Here is a 16,571-nt window from a genome sequence, read left to right as displayed (position 1 = left end):
CATCCAAGTTATCTTTTAGGTTGTAATAATTATTGTAATTGCCCAGTGTTTTATGGGCTTTAATATGTTGCGAATGGTCGGTAAATTTGCTAGAGTCATTAAATTCGTTTTTAGGTTGTAAATGCTCGGTTCTATCAAAGTGGACAGTTTCAATTTTGGTGAAGAAAAGCTTCTAGACCCGTTTTCTGCTCCCAGACTTGGTGTTGACCCAACGACCCAACTTGGAGTGGCATCTGACCTGCAAAGTGAAGCCTGATGCGTGACGTAGCTCCAGACTCGGCCATGACTCATGGCCCAATCCGTTCGACGGTCCAGGCCTAAGCCTCGCGCGGCCTGCGTCAGGGCTCTAGCCTAGTTCCAATTATATAACCTAGAGTGGGATTTTACTATATGACATACATAAATAAAATTAAATCATACATCAAATGCACAATTTAAACAATAATTATTGCACGGGGATTGGACTCCTAAGAAATTAACTAAATTAAGATAATACTTACATTAATTTAATTAATTAAAAACAACTAACTATTGCATAATTAATAGCCAACCAGTTCAAAAAAGGTGAATCGGGCCTTAAACTGCACAAACCAAACCATCCAACACCCTAACCGCCATTGAACCACTTGAAAAAAACGAACCAAAAGCGAACCAGATGCATCTCGAACCGAACTGCATGGAAACCAAAAAAAATTCTGTCTCGAAGCATTGCAACGCCATGATCTTGTGTTACAGCACTACGGAAAATTCTTCCTTTCGTCATTCACAGCATTGCAATGCTAGGGCACAGTGTTGTAATGCTACTGTACAATAGCCACTGTACAGTTGCGAATTTCGTCGATCCTTATCCGATTTGGGCCTCGTTTTCTCCATAAAAAACACTGGAAAACACGAACGACTCAATACTTTCAAATTACAGACTCTATAAAAATTTATGCCTAAAAACAAAGGGCCCTTACAAATCAAGTGTGTAAAACAAAGGGCCCTTAAAAAAAAGTTATCTTTTAGCTTGGTGAGGTCTTGTGCTTGCTCTGTGTCATTGGTTGAAGGTTGCGTTGATTGAGAATTCAAGTCTTGAGAAGCTTTATCTTTTGTAGATGATCTTACTTCTGAACTGGGGCTGCTTCCGTTATTCAGTAACTAGTCATCATTAATAGTTAAATTTGTGGTACTTTTGTTACCACATCTGGTACTTTCGGTATAATGGGGGCTGTCGTTCTGCCACTCTGCAATGTCACTGCATGACATTGTTCTTTACCTCTTTGCCCCGGCACTCTTGAGCTTCCATGTTGTGTACCAGGCGCTTTCTTCTTTAATTCCCTCGCAAGCTGATCTATCTGATCTTTTAATTCTTTAAGAGAGTCAGCTTGCGATTGTCTCATTGCCTCGCTCTTTTCAATGTAATGTTTTAATGATGTCTCCAGAGACGAGGTACTGTAATAGGTATCATATGCGAACAATTGGTCGCAGGGTGGCGTACCTTGCGAATCACTTGGGCTGCAATCCGGATTAGTGAAGACCGGAGTGTTGCCTAGATCCTCTTAATAGCTGAATTGATAGAAACAATGGCCCTCCTGATTGAGATTCTCATCCAAACCAAAAATTAGGTGACCCCCCCAACCAGGGTTATGGTTGTTGCCCCATGATTTATCATACATAGCATATATGGGTTGTTTATTCCCTGGGCAGACGTCTACCGGATGTACCTCTCTCCATTGAGTGCAATCCATGGCGGGCTCATGAGTCACCGCCTTAACCTGTATTGTTCCTTGAGAGAGAGTTCTCTGCTGATTAGCCACCGTCTGGAGGAGCGAGTCCATTGTGGTCATTTATTCGACCAATACGCTCATTGTGTCCGTTGGCACATCGGCCCTTTCTACTCTCTCTTGCTCCTGACCACTTATCTCAAGCCCGGTATCAATCCATTCATCAGAATGTCGCGAGATGCTATCCAATATGTCCTTCGCTTCCGTATATGACTTATTCATTAATCCTCCTTCTGCGGATGCATCGGCAGCTGCTTGCGTTGATTGGTCGAGGCCATTGTAAAAGTTTTCCATCAAAATACTGTCAGGAATCTCGATATGCGGACAATTCTTCACTAACTGCTGGAATCGCATCCAGGCGATGCTCAAGGTTTCATAAACCTTTTGTTCGAAATTCAAAACCTCCCTCCGCCTCCTTGCGTTGACAGACGGAGGGAAGAATCTGTTCATGAACCTATCAACCAACTGCTCCCATCCATTAATTTCGTCTGGCTCTAATGCTTGGGCCCACCTTTTTGCTTCATCCCGAAATGTGTACGGGAATAGGTATAGTTTAAGACTTTCTTGAGTTACACCAGGCACAGAGAATGCACTACATATGTCTACAAAATTTGTCAAATGAGCATGTGGGTCTTCTCCCTGTAATCCTCTGAATTGCCCCATATTCTGAATCATTTGTAGCATAATAGGTTTTATTTCAGAGCTTGCATTCCCCTCAACTACTGAACTTGATATTCCTGGTAAAAAATTATAGAGATTTAGCGCCGCATATTCCCTCATAGGGATGTTCTGGTCAGGAGCAAGAAAAACGAGATCTTGCGCTGGCAAATCTCCCCTCTGGTTTCCAGCAGGTGCAACATTCTCATCAGCCATACTTCTTCACCAATTAATTTAGCCCTGACGAACTCTGTGCGAAGAATACAGTTGATCTCTGGGTCCGCTTAGAATTACCAGACCACTCTAGCACTCATAAGTCGTCAGATTTCTCTCTGCGTTGAATAGTCATTACAAAGAGATCTGTCCTACACATAACATGAAAATATTCAAACAATAAACCGTTAACCAAGTCCACGAAAATGGTGCCATAAACTTGTAACATAGTTTTTGGATAGATATGATTGATGATGTTCTATGCTCGAAATGATGCGATACTACCGCTAGATATGCGTTAATGATGGGTGTTCACGTAGTATGCCATGCGTTGTCACAAATTTCCTTACGATAAAACCAAGTGTAATTCCATCGCAAGTTTCTCGGTGTGATCCGAGGTCGAACACGGGGACTGATTTAGTTATTGTGGTATGTTCATGATATATGCGACCAGGTTTTCAATCTTTAAAAATGTGTTTGTACAGGTATATAAATTGCGATAAAATAAAGTAAAGCAGTAAAGATGTGGTAATAAAATGAAATATAATAAACTAAGCTAGATGATACAATATACAGGCTTCATGTTACACAATGCTGGGGTCAAGGCTGGCTGTGAAAGTTGTGCAAAGACGTGGAATGTGGCGGCAAGTCTTATGAACAGAATAGAAAGAGAAAGACAAATAATATAAACAACGCAAGTTCTCAATTGCATTGAAGCTACAAATGTTGTTCCGCTCTTCTCTTGGCGTACACCTTTTAGTGATCGGCCGCGCTCCCACATGTCTGTGGTGAAACGGAGACTAACGTAATGAACGCAAGGGGTCTTCCATGTCTGGAAGTACTACTCGCTTTAGTTAACGCATTCTTCTGACCTTCTTTCGATAGATCAGATGTTGTCTAGCATATCTTAGCTAAACGCATTTTATATCTTTAACATAGATTAAGTACTTAGTTAATTCATATTGCTTATCAAGGGATTGAGAAGACAACATGAAGAAAGTGATTGATGGGTGAACGAAAATAGATAGAAAATGATAAATGAAAGCTATCGAAACAATTAATATATCTATTAAACGTTTGATACATGGTGTGTGAATGAAAAGATAAAGGAAACATGAAATACAATGATGAAAAAAATAGAATAGATACAAATAAATGCCAATGTTTTGGCACTGATTCGATGAAGATCTACTTGCCGGATAGGATGGATTTGATGGTAGGAAGAGCTTCCCTCTCAGGCTTGCTCCACCGGTAGCAAGGATCTTTACACAGAGCTTTCAATCGGGTGTTTGACAGGTTAGATTGAGATTCAGCTCTCAGCCTTATCTCATCTTCTTCCCGGATTTCTTCACTTAAGCACTCAGCTCAACCTTTTCTTTCAACAATTTTGCAGCATTTACCCCGTATCCCGTAGTATTCCTTTTTCTCTGAAATCAATGGGGTATTTATAGGTGCAAATCTTTGCCTCCGGCCTTGTGGTCCTCACTTGATTGTCATTGTAATTCTGAAGATGGAGGGATATTATTCCTTCTGTTATACAATCAGAACGTCAATTCTGCATAATCGTTAGTTGTACATCTATCTCAATCCTCCGCTTTTGCGTTGCTGAGTTGCATCTTTCGATCATAGATTCGCATGCGGTGTTGTTTTTATTACCGCATGCGGTTGAAAACCAACTCTGGATCGACTATCGCATTGCGTCGTCATTGCGGTAATCGTCTCTTCATTGTTGACTGACGAGCGTAATGTGACAAAGATGCGTTGATTAGTTTCTCGTGATCCTTGAGTGCAAGCGGTGACTTGGTCTCCTGCAAAACAGAGTAAAATTCGGCTTGTCTTCCATCAGGTGTTAGTGTGTATAATTGCAAACATTTATAATTATTGTAATACTAGGCAAATTTTCATACAATCAGCGCATATTTACTAACTTTTGGCCGCAATATCTAGATAAGGTGGCATAAATAACTTGTATTTCTACAAGTTATCAGTAACCCCTCGTGTACCTTTGGGGTAGCCTACAAAGAGGCACAACCTCAATTGTGATTCCAACTTCTTGGAATTTGCCTCAAGCACAAGTGCTGCGAAACCCCATATGCGGAAGTGACGTAAACTAGCTTTACGCCCCGTTCCACAACTCCAGAGGTGTTCTCACAACACTGTTAGAAGGAACACAGTTGAGAATGTATACCGCAGTTTCCACTACGAAACCCCAAAACGAGTACGGTAAGGAAGCGTAACTCATCATCGAAAGAACCACGTCTAACAAGGTTCTGTTTCTCCTCTCCGCTACACCATTCTACTGGGGTGTACTCGGCGCTGAGAGTTGGAAAACGATTCAATGTTCTAATAAATATTCCTGGAACTCAGAATCCAAAAACTCTCCACCTCGATCTGATTGAAGTGTGCTAATTTGTCTATCCAAATCATTCTTAACTTGCCTTAAATAATTTGAACTTTTCAAAAGATTCATACTTTTGTTGCATTAGATAAACATACCCATATCTCGAGTAATCATCAGTAAAACTGATAAAGTACTCATAGCCTCCTCGAGCTCACACATTCATAGGACCGCAAAGGTCAAAATGTACTAATTCTAGAGGCTCTTTGTCTCGATAACCTTTTCCAGTAAAAGGCCTTTTAGTCATCTTACCCTCAAGGAAAGATTCACACACTGGTAAAGAATTTTCTTCTAACTCGCTTAGAAAGCCATTCTTCACCAATCTTTCAATCCTATTAAGATTGACGTGCCCTAATCGAAGGTGCCAAAGTTGGGCATTTTCTTTTAGAAAAACTCGTTGGTGTTTAGATTGAGTTACGACAGATTTAAACATCTCTATGTTATAGAGGGAACTTAAGGCTAACCGTATTAGCACATACAAGTTATTTTCTAGTTTAGCTGTACAAATTTCAACACCGTCCTTATGAATAAACACTTTATTCAATTTAAAAGAAAGAGTGTAATTGCATCGTAATAGACAGTTTACAGAAATGAGGTTCCGTTTTAGTTCATGAACTACAACGACATTTTTTAATACAAGAAACCTATTCTGTAAAGTTAACTGGATGCCTCCCACTGCCACAGCTGAGACGACGTGCCCAATGCCTACTCGCAACGTCATCTCACCAGCCTCCAGTTGTCGCCAGGATCTAATCTTCTGAAAAGAAGTACAAACATGATTAATGGTGCCCGAATCAATTATCCAAGCAGAATCATCATTTTCCACTAAATTAGTTTCTAACACAAGTAAATAACATTTACCTTTGTCTGCCTTGGCCTTAGCCTTGGCTGCCTTCTTTTCCTTCAGATAACGAGGACAATTCCTCTTCCAGTGTCCATCCTAGTTACAGTGGAAACATTTTCCTTTTTCAATCGGCGGTGGATGCTTCTTCTGGGCGACAGGTGGCAGGTTAGCAGGCGCATTCCCTTTCCCTTTACCACCTTTCTTCTTCTTCCCCTTTCCAAAGTTAGAAGTTGAAGGTACAGACTTTTTCATGAGGTCGAACCTTATTGGAACCTTTTAGAAGACGAGACAACATTTGCCTCACCTCTCTTTTTCTCCTTACTTTTCAGCAAGGATTGGTAAGTCTGCAACTCGATCAGATCCTTATCTCAATACACGAGCATGTAGTCTCTGAATCCTGTAAAGAGGCTTTTATGACTAACAACCTTAGTACATATAAGTTACTTTCCATTGAACCAAAACCAATCTCCATTCCATTCTTGAAAATAAACACTTTACTCTAAGAAAAGAAGACGGTATAACCTTGTTCAATGAGATAAGAAACTAAGATTAAGTTTCTCTTGATATGAGGAACTACGAAAAGATTATCTAGTAACAGATAACGTTTCTTGCCCAAAAATAACTTTAGCCTGCCTATAGCAACAGCTGAAACAACCTCACCAGTACCGACTCAAAGAGTCAACTCTCTTTATGGCAACGTTTGTCAGGAACTAAATAATTGATAAGAGAAACTAGCGTGATTAATAACACCTGAATCAAAGATCCAGGCAGAATCGTCATTCTCTACTAAACACGTCTTTGATACCAATAAATCACATTTACTGTCTTTATACTTCCTCCTATTTTGGAGAGTAGTGGTATCAGTATTAGAACCTAAATAAGCTCAAAGTTCCATTTCAGATAACACTTCTCGTCGATGAACTTCAACAGAGTCAACAACACTTGCTTTCTCTTCTTGGAGTTTAACTTGGGAACTGACACTACTGGTATTGTCATCCATCCCTTTTTGCTTGAAAAGTAAGAACTGACGTTCAAACCGATCTTGCGATGAGTCCATGATCTCACGTGTAATGACCATGTTCTCAACCCTTTTAGCCAAAGCATCAGGTATGCTAGCCAATATGTGAAGACGGGCCAATGAATTAGCCTTCATCCACACCTCATATGCATTACGAACACTTCGCGGTGCATCAAGGGTCGGGACTTGAGGACATTTCTCAACCATGACAAACTCAAGGTCGTTTACCATGAAATACGTTTTACAAGACTCTTTCCACTATATGTAACCGGTCAAACTAGAGGCAATTAACGGAAAATCAAACATGTTGTTGAAAACAAAAATGCATTGACCTATGTTATGTTTTAAGCAAATACCCGTTGGAAAAAAAACTTACAACATCCAATACGGTTTAGCAAAACTAACATGAACCCCGTGTGACATCTAGTTTTGCAATGACGCTTTAAAGGTTTAGGACAAAAGGCGCCGAAGGGTGGTAAATTTATCCCTCCTCTAAATTGAGACATTCTCAACCAGTCATTAATACTAGAACAATTCTTACTCCTATAATGACTAGCCATCATTGATTTGGTCAAGAAATCATTAACTTACTTAATAATTTCCCATAAGTGTTACCCACCATTTTCGGTCGTAGAGTTTCGCCCCGAGCAGCCAATCCAAAGGGGAAAGAATCCAATTGGGGCAAAAACTAAAGTAACCCTATCCATTTCTGGAGTTCACCTTGATATTGACCAACTGCACAAAACCCATCCAAAGTGGGACACTCCCAGGGCACCATGATGGAGTACAGAATGATCTCACAATGTGAAACAATGAAGGAGACCGTAGGACGTGTTGACACACACCCTTCACTCACTTACTATAAACACTCTCTCCATCCACCTTGATATTGACTCATGCAAATACCATCCAAAGGGGGATGCTCCCAGGGCACCACGAGGCCAAGCATGAATCTCACGATGTGTCACCAAGATCAAATATCCCTCCTTAATCCTTATACTACAAACCTTTTTAGGTTATCACTTAAGGTATGATCCACTTGTATATCTCATATACATGCTTAAGTTTATATACAATAGCCATGGAGCTTTGTTTATTGGAAATGAGTAAGTGCCAAATAAAATAACTCTTATTTTATTCATAACAATGTTTACAATTTACAAACTACGAGACTCCGAGAGAATTAGGACACCAATCTCAACAGTAACATAGGATTCGGAACAACTCAAACTCCATAAATGAATAGGATTTCTTAGGTCCATTCCCAAACTTGACTCTTCAATTCGGTAGCATCGCTGGGGCCAATCTCTAAATTCTAAAAATTGACGGTTACACTTACAGAATTACTAAGTAATAGTAGTTTCTGACTAAAAATGGTAGCTAAATGACTATAGGAATAAGAGTTATTTTGGAGATAGTATTTAGTCAAGAATGTCTTGCTTTAGTGAAGGAGTATTTGATTGCCCCTCGGTAACACTTATTTTGACTCACTATAGTATCGTTGAAAAAAAATGAATTTTGGATATATTATTACTTTGCTAAAACATGTTTGGATTTAGTTGCAATTTACTAATAAGAATATGTTTAAATTCCAGCATGTCGAATTCTTCTAAAATACTCGCTTCCGCTTTAATTAACAATAATAACAATTCAACATGAAAAGTACTAGCAAATGATGATTCAAAACAAGTTTTAACAGAGGGTTGTCCTCTATCTCTCGACTCATCTAAAGTTTTAAACAATATAGATGAGAATGCAAAATTCGAACGACAGAGTAAATGCGATTTACCAGCCATCGAAACATGCTTAGTGGAAAACCATAAAAAGACCTGGATTATAGATTCAGGTGCCACTAATCATATCTGTATTTTCTCTCATGAAACAAGTTCCTAGAGACAACTTACAGAAGGCAAAGCGACCTTTAAGGTAGGTACCGTGGAGTTTGTTTCAGCTAAAGCAGTGGGAGATATAAAGTTATTTATTGAAGGTAGACACATTTTACTTGAAGATGTTTATTACATTCCTTTTATGGAAAGGAATTTAATTTCTATCTCATGTTTGCTAGAACAAAATTACAAAGTTTCTTCTGAATATAATGAAATGTTCAATATCTCAAAAGTAATATAATATGTTCTGCAAATTTAGAGAATAACTTATACGTGTTAAAACCGACAAAGGTAAAAGCCGTTTTGAACATAGAGATGTTTAAAATAGCTAAGACTCAAAATAAGAAAAGGAAAGTTTCTCCAAATTCCTATCTTTGGCACTTGAGACTTGGTCACATAAATCTCAACAAGATTGAGAGATTAGTTAAGAGTGGACTTCTAAACCAGTTAGAAGATAGCTCTTTACCGCCATGTGAATCTTGTCTTGAGGGTAAGATGGTTGGAGATGATGCCCTAAACTCTAGTTGGGCCTTGTAGTTTGTAAACATTGTATTGAACAAACGCTTGTGATGTAATAATATATGATATTTTCTTCAATTTTGTCTATGGAATATAAGATGTTTTAATTTCTTTACCACAAACCAATAAATTAAGATCCTTGGTTATCGTTGTAGCTTAAACATATATGTGGTGACATACAAGTGGATCATGTCTTAAGTGATAACCAAAATGGTTTATAGTATATGGATATAGGAGGGAAACCTTATCCTAGTAACGCTACGGATGCGACTCGCTTTGTAGAATAGTTACGAGGGTTGTGACTTGCTACAGATGGTCTGACCTGATCAATCATGTAGAGACATGCGAGTAGGGCCGTCCTACACAAAGGAGTTTATATAAGGACGGACCACGAAGTGTTATAGTCTCGTTTATAGCGCCGTTCATGACAGAGACTTCACTTCACTAGGATGACCATAGGTAACATGACCTCCATCCTGAGTGAGTTGGGAACTTCTGCCTTTGAGGGCTGTCCTTTGGTTTGCATGGTTGCGAATGACCAGATCGTGACTCAAACCTACAACTTTGGAGATTCGTTTGATTTGGGAGCTGGGAACTCAGCTACACAAGATGGAATTCACTCCTTCCCCAGAGCAGAGGTAAGTAGATAGATTACTCCCTTAAGGGCTAATTCCAAGACTTGAATAATGTGGTGCCACACACATTCTCATGACCCGAGAGGTGTCCATACATAGTAGGACTATGTTGTACATTAGAGGGATCAGTGGTACTTAAGGAGTTAGATGTAACTACAGGGGCAAAACGATAAATTGAGCCAGCTGTACTTACGAGCATCTGTGAAGGGTTATCGTACTATTGATTGGTTATATTCGATGGACACAGAAATATATTTGTGGTGAGAAGAGTATAGCTATCGGTCTTTAGTGGAATGCCTGGCAGTTAACAGATGGTGGATCTCGTGGCTATAGAGTTTAGTCAACTATTCACGTATCGTTGGAGCTTCGAGCCATAGGTCCATAAGGTCCCCTTGGTAGCTTAATGGATTCAAGTTGAGAATTAGTTTTTGGGTCAGTTTGAAGTGTTCAAATTGACAAGAGGGAGTTCGATTATATATGATATGATTGAACTGGTCAATTATATATGATATAGTTGACATGATGTATGAGATACATTAATTGGAAAAAAATGATATAAATATGATTTATATCTAGTAGAGGAGAAAAGGACTATGGTGCATATGTTGCATATGATGTGATATTAAACCATAGGTTATAAATATAATATGATTATATTTATTTTTAATTAAACAATTATAAGATAATTGTTGACGATTTTTTCTCCGTAACCGAATGAGACAGTGGGAGGTTGCAATCAGTTTTTGTAATTGAAGGATAAAATGAAGATGGTTTTCATTTTGAAAAATTGATTAGATAATCGTTTACCGATTGGTACACTGCCCACACCTAGCAAACCGAGAGCATACACAACAGCTTAAAGTTTACTAAATGATCGTGTACACACATGCTTTTCCCAAACGATCGACATAGTTTTACCTAAACAATCATCTAGCTTTTTCTAAGCAATCCTGCAGCCGAGCGTTTTCTTAAATGATCGTCTAAACGATCAGCCCCAATATACTACACGATTGTATATCTTTTACTAAACGATCAAGCAGCCATCTATACGATAGACTTCAGATATCTCCCACTTGCTTGGTCGTGGTAAACGATCGTTCCTTCCTCCTTCCCTCTACCAAATCTAACAGAGCCCACACCTCCTAGATTCTCACTCCGAGAATACTGAGGTTTCCAAATGGTTGTATCCTCCATTGTTGCCTTGTATTTGAGGAGTCCGTTCATGGGGAGACGACAGCGAGATTTGTTGGACGACTGGATTAGCTTGCACAGCGACAGCGAGAGGTGCAATCTTTTGATGAGAGCGAGATTTAAAGCGAAGAAGAGTTCTTCAACTGGTATGTCTCTCATCCTTTTGTTGTTTAATATTTCAAAGCATGTCGTAATTTGTTGTTAAATGCATAACTTATATGTTTGATTGTGAATGTGGTATTTCTGCCAGATGGAGTTTGGAACGATCTTACTTCCACTTAGAGGTACTTTTTGATAAGAGTTCCTTCAAAGATGACCAAAAGATCTTTTACTGAAAAAGGTTTTAGAGCCAAAGAATCCTTAGAGCTGGCATATTCAGACCTTTGTGGTCTAATGAATGTTAAAGCGAGAGGTGGGTATGAATACTTCATCAGCTTTATCGATGATTATTCAAGGTATAGCTACATTTACCTAATGCATCATAAGTCTGATACTTAAAAGTTCAAGGAATATAAGGTAGAGGTTAAGAACCAATTAGGTAAAAAGATTAAAACACTTGGATCAGATTGAGGTGGTGAGTATATGGACTTAAAATTCCAGGACCATTTAATAGAACACGGAGTTCAGTCACAACTCACAGTATCATGCACACCTCAACAAAATGATGTTGCAGAAAAGATAAATAGATCCCTGTTGGGCATGGTTCGTTCTATGATGAGTTATGCTCAGTTGCCAAGTTCTTTTTGGGGTCACGCAGTAGGGACTACGATCTATAGATTGAACATGGTTTCCTCGGAAAATGTTTCAGAAACACCTTATGAGTTATGGAGAAGATGTAAAAGTAGTTTACATCACATCAGGATTTGGGATGCCCAACTCATGTGTTAGTGCAAAATCCAAAGAAGTTGGAACGTCGTTCAAAGGTATGCCTATTTATAGGCTATCCAGAAGAGACAAAAGGTGGTTTCTTTTATAATCCTCAAGAAGATAAAGTATTTTTGTCAACAAATGAAACATTCCTGAAGGAATACCACATTAAAAATCATCAACCTCGCAGTAAGCTAGTATTAACTAAGATATCCAGAGAAACTACAGATAGATCAACAAGAGTTATTGATCGAGCAAGTCCTTCAACAAGAGTTGTTGATGGAACTGGTACTTCACATCCTTCTCAAGAGTTGAGAATGCATCGACGTAGTGGGAGGGTTGTACAATAACCTGACCGGTACATGGGTTTAGCTGAAACTCATATCGTTATACCTGATGATGGCTTAGAGGATCCATTGACTTTTAAACAAGCAATGGGTGATGTGGATAAAGTAGAATTTCTAATTCTATATGTTCGTAATATTCTACCCATTGGGAATGAAGTAGAATTTCTAGCTGACATTAAGACATGCCTAGCCACACAATTCCAAATAAAGGATTTGGGAGAAGATAATATGTTATTGGGATTCGAAGTGTTCGGAATACCAAGAACAGGACGATAGCTTTGTCTTAGGCATCTTATATAGACAAGATATTGTCTTGATATAAAGTACAAGATTCCAAGAAAAGTATGTTGCCTTTCAAGCATGAAATTCATTTGTCTAAGGAACAGTGTCCTAAGACACCTCAAAAGGTTGAGGTTATGAAACAAATTCCATATGAATCAGCAGTAGGAAGTTTTATGTATGCCATGATGTGTACTCGTCCCGACATATCCTATGCAGTTGAAATTGTCAATAGATATCAGTCCAATCCTGGATATGATCATTGGACTACCATTAAAAACATTCTCAAGTATCTTTAGAGAACGAGGGACTATATGCTCGTGTATGGTGCTAAGGATCTTATCCTTACTAGATACACTAATTCTAACTTTCAGACCGATTTAGATTCTAGAAAATCTACTTTGGGGTCAGTATTCACTCTGAACGGTGGAGCTATAGTGTGGAGGAGTATTAAGTAAAGTTGTATTGCTGACTTCACCATAGAAGCTCAATATGTACAACGAGGAGACATGATTGTCATGCAGATTGCCTCTAAAGACAACTTAGCTGGTCTATTTACAAAGGCCCTCTCGGCTAAAGTGTTTGAGGGTCACCTAGTGGGACTAGGACTATGAAATAGATAAAACTAGGGCAAGTGGGAGAAGTATAGGGTATTTGATGCCCTAGTTTATTGTATCTATTACCTCATTACTGAACATTGTATATATATGTAAAAATCCACTGGAGTTCTAATCCAAGTGAGAGTTTGTTGGGTTTTATGTCCTAAAACTCGTGGTTTGTAAACAATAAACTTATTCTGTAAATCGATAAATTTGTTATTGAATATATGAATTACTTATTTTGTTTTAGAAATAAATCTAATAAACTAAAAGATCCATAACCATTACATGAGTACTTGAACTTTATGTGGAGACATAAGAGTGGATCTGGTTCGAGTAAATAGTCAAAATGATCTATAGAATACGAATAACGTTAGGTGCCTTATTCTGGTAACACTATTGGATGCGGCCCATACTGTAGTTGTTACAAGAAGTTGTAAAGTGCTACAAAAGAAGTGATCCTGATTCGTTCATGTGGCGACATGAAGAGTGGGGGCGTCATGTGCAATGATTTTATAAGATCGGACCAAGAAATAAGTCACTCTTACATTATAACGTTGTTTACTATTTAAGACTAACTATTTCAAAACAATGACTTAGGTAACTTGACCTTAATCCTGAGCTAACTATGGACTTCTGTTTATTTGGGATTATCCTTAGATTTGCATGGGTGAGGGTTGACTCAATAGCGTCGGCTCAATAAGTCACCCATTTCATGGTTAAGACCGAGTAGATAGTTGGGGACATAGGGTGCAAGATGGAATTCACTCCTACCCACTTTCAGGTAAAGTAGAGAGGTTGTTCCCTTAAGTGCTAATTCTGGGTCTTGAACAAGGGGCCTCACCCTTTGATTGTCCTGAGAGGGACTCGGTTTGATGATCGAATCACAAACCAATTGTTCATTAGAGAACCAGTGGGACTTAAGGAACAAGAGGTAATCTCGGGGGTAAAACAACCTTTTGACCCAGCCGTTATTACGAACAACCTGTGAAGGGTTAGCTTACTAATTATGGTTATATCGAGTGGACACAATATATCTATAGTGAGGAAACTGCAACTACTGGCCTTTAGTGGAGTGACTCAGTAGTTAACGAATGAGGATTAATTTGGTGTAAATAGTTTAGCCAATTTATCTCAGATCGTTGGAGCCTATGATCCGTAGGTCCATTAGGTCTCCCTACTAGCTCTGTCTGGAGCTAAGTAGGTGTCGCTAATTCTATCTAACCCGAAATAAACAATATTTATAAAGCTCGAACAATAACCTAACTAACTCGTAGTTAAAGTGAAAGTAAGAGATCCATCCACAGGGAAATGTTATTTAATCCTTTCTTTATCAAGATTAACTATGAAAGCTATAAAACGGGGGTTTTTTATTAAGACAAGAAACATGCTAAAAATCAAAAGATAAAGGATAGTTGTAACAAATTTTAGAAAAATCTTGCTTCTAATCCAAGTTAGATGTTCATTACAATTCTTATCATTGAATTCTATAAATTTAATTCACAATCGAATTAAGACGTAACTACTTACTTAATCTAGATTAAACTAGTCTCTACAAAGGTGGACAACTAGCATAACCTAGTCAAAAAAGCGTCCTAATCAATGATTAAGGTAGGATAGCCCTAACCCTAATCTATCTACATGCTTCTACCTCTATTGGGTTCCTTAGCAGTCATATAGAAGAGAAAACACGTGCATTAAGTTCTAAGATTCAATTGCGTCGATTAATTGTTAAGATAGCTTACTCAATTAACCGAATTTTCTCCAAATCTAGTAATTAGTGCGTCCTAGGTTAGTCAGCCATTCAACACAAAGTTACTATTGCCTCTTGGAGATCTTAGCTAGACATTCTATCGAACACACTAAAAGAAACATATTCAATCATGAGTGAATGTGACAAAACCAAGCATCTAGGCTAAACATGCTCAAGATATAGATCATTCAACATGCTTCAAGAATTAAAATCATATTCGAATGCTCATATTCAGACTGGTAATGATAAAGAAAAGTAGAAAACTCAAAAGAATTTGCAAGAACTCTTGAAATAGAAATAAGATTGAATTACTTCATAAATCCATAGACAAATTCATGAAGAATTACAAGTTATTAATTACAAATAAAAAAGAAATCAAAATCTAACCTAGGTAGGAAATAAAATTGCCATATAGACTAATTGATACAGAGAGAAATTTCAGCCTCCATCGAAATCATGCTTCCTCCCTTCAGCAAAAATGAAAGAAAACTATTTATAGTTATAGGGATAGCGTCGTGACGCCAAGGCAGCATTGCAATGCTAAATTTTAGAAAAGCCAAGAAGTGTCAAGCTAACATTGCAAAGCTGTGTTGACGCTTGGTTGCGGAAGGCGCGGGGATAAATCGTGTCAAAATCCGAAGCGTTGCAACGCTGTGAGGAGCGTTGAAATGCATCAAGTTTTTGCAGAAAAAAGTGAGCATTCTGTGTTTAACTCGATACTCAATGCTCGATGGTCCTTTACTCGATACACGATGCTCAATTACTCGATAGCATTTACTCGATGACATTTTTAGTCATTACTAGATGACTCGACAGCCCTACTCGATTATACTCGATAGTATTCGGGTAAATACTCGATGGCATTTAGGGTATTTATTCGATGACAATTTACTCGATTACTCGATAGCATTCACTGACATTACTCGATGCATTACTCGATGGCATTTTACTCAATGATAGTCGATGATACTCGATGGCATTTCGATATTTACTCGATTCTCTTCAATTTGTTGATTTTCTTGGTCATTGTTTATCCTTTTGGCATAATTTTCTCTTAATGACTCCTAAACGCCTCGGGGACCGTTTTACCTACAAAATTAGCATTTAAAGCAAATAATCAAGACAATTTTTTGGGAATTAATATAGAAAATATACATTCTTTAAAAACCTATCAAGCTCATAAACGGATTAGTCTTAGAATAGCATGATAAGGTGATTTAAAACGTTCAAATTCGAAAAGGGAATTAGTAATTATATGTGATATAATTGCACGTTTAATTTTGGAATTAAACGTAATTGGAGAATCGATTAATATATAAATATGAACTAAATATTAATTTCATGAATAGCTATTCATGGTGATGGATTTGGTGACAAATTAATTTAATATTTGATATTAAATTAATATAATTAATTAAATTATTTAATTAATTATTAATTTTATTAGAAAAATAATTATTGAATAATTTTTTATAAAATTAATAAAATTTTAATTTTAATTATAGAATTAAAATTGAAAATTGATTTTGATTTTGAAATTGAAATTCAAAATTCAAAATGGAAAAAATTGAAAATTTGGAAAAACCCCACTAAGTGGGA

Source organism: Benincasa hispida, chromosome 1, assembly GCF_027475165.1.
Source record: "Benincasa hispida cultivar pf3 chromosome 1, pf3_genome.v1.1, whole genome shotgun sequence".
In the NCBI taxonomy this organism is placed as follows: Eukaryota; Viridiplantae; Streptophyta; class Magnoliopsida; order Cucurbitales; family Cucurbitaceae; genus Benincasa; species Benincasa hispida.
The sequence above is the reverse complement of the archived record's forward strand: the minus strand, read 5'-3'. Positions refer to the sequence as shown.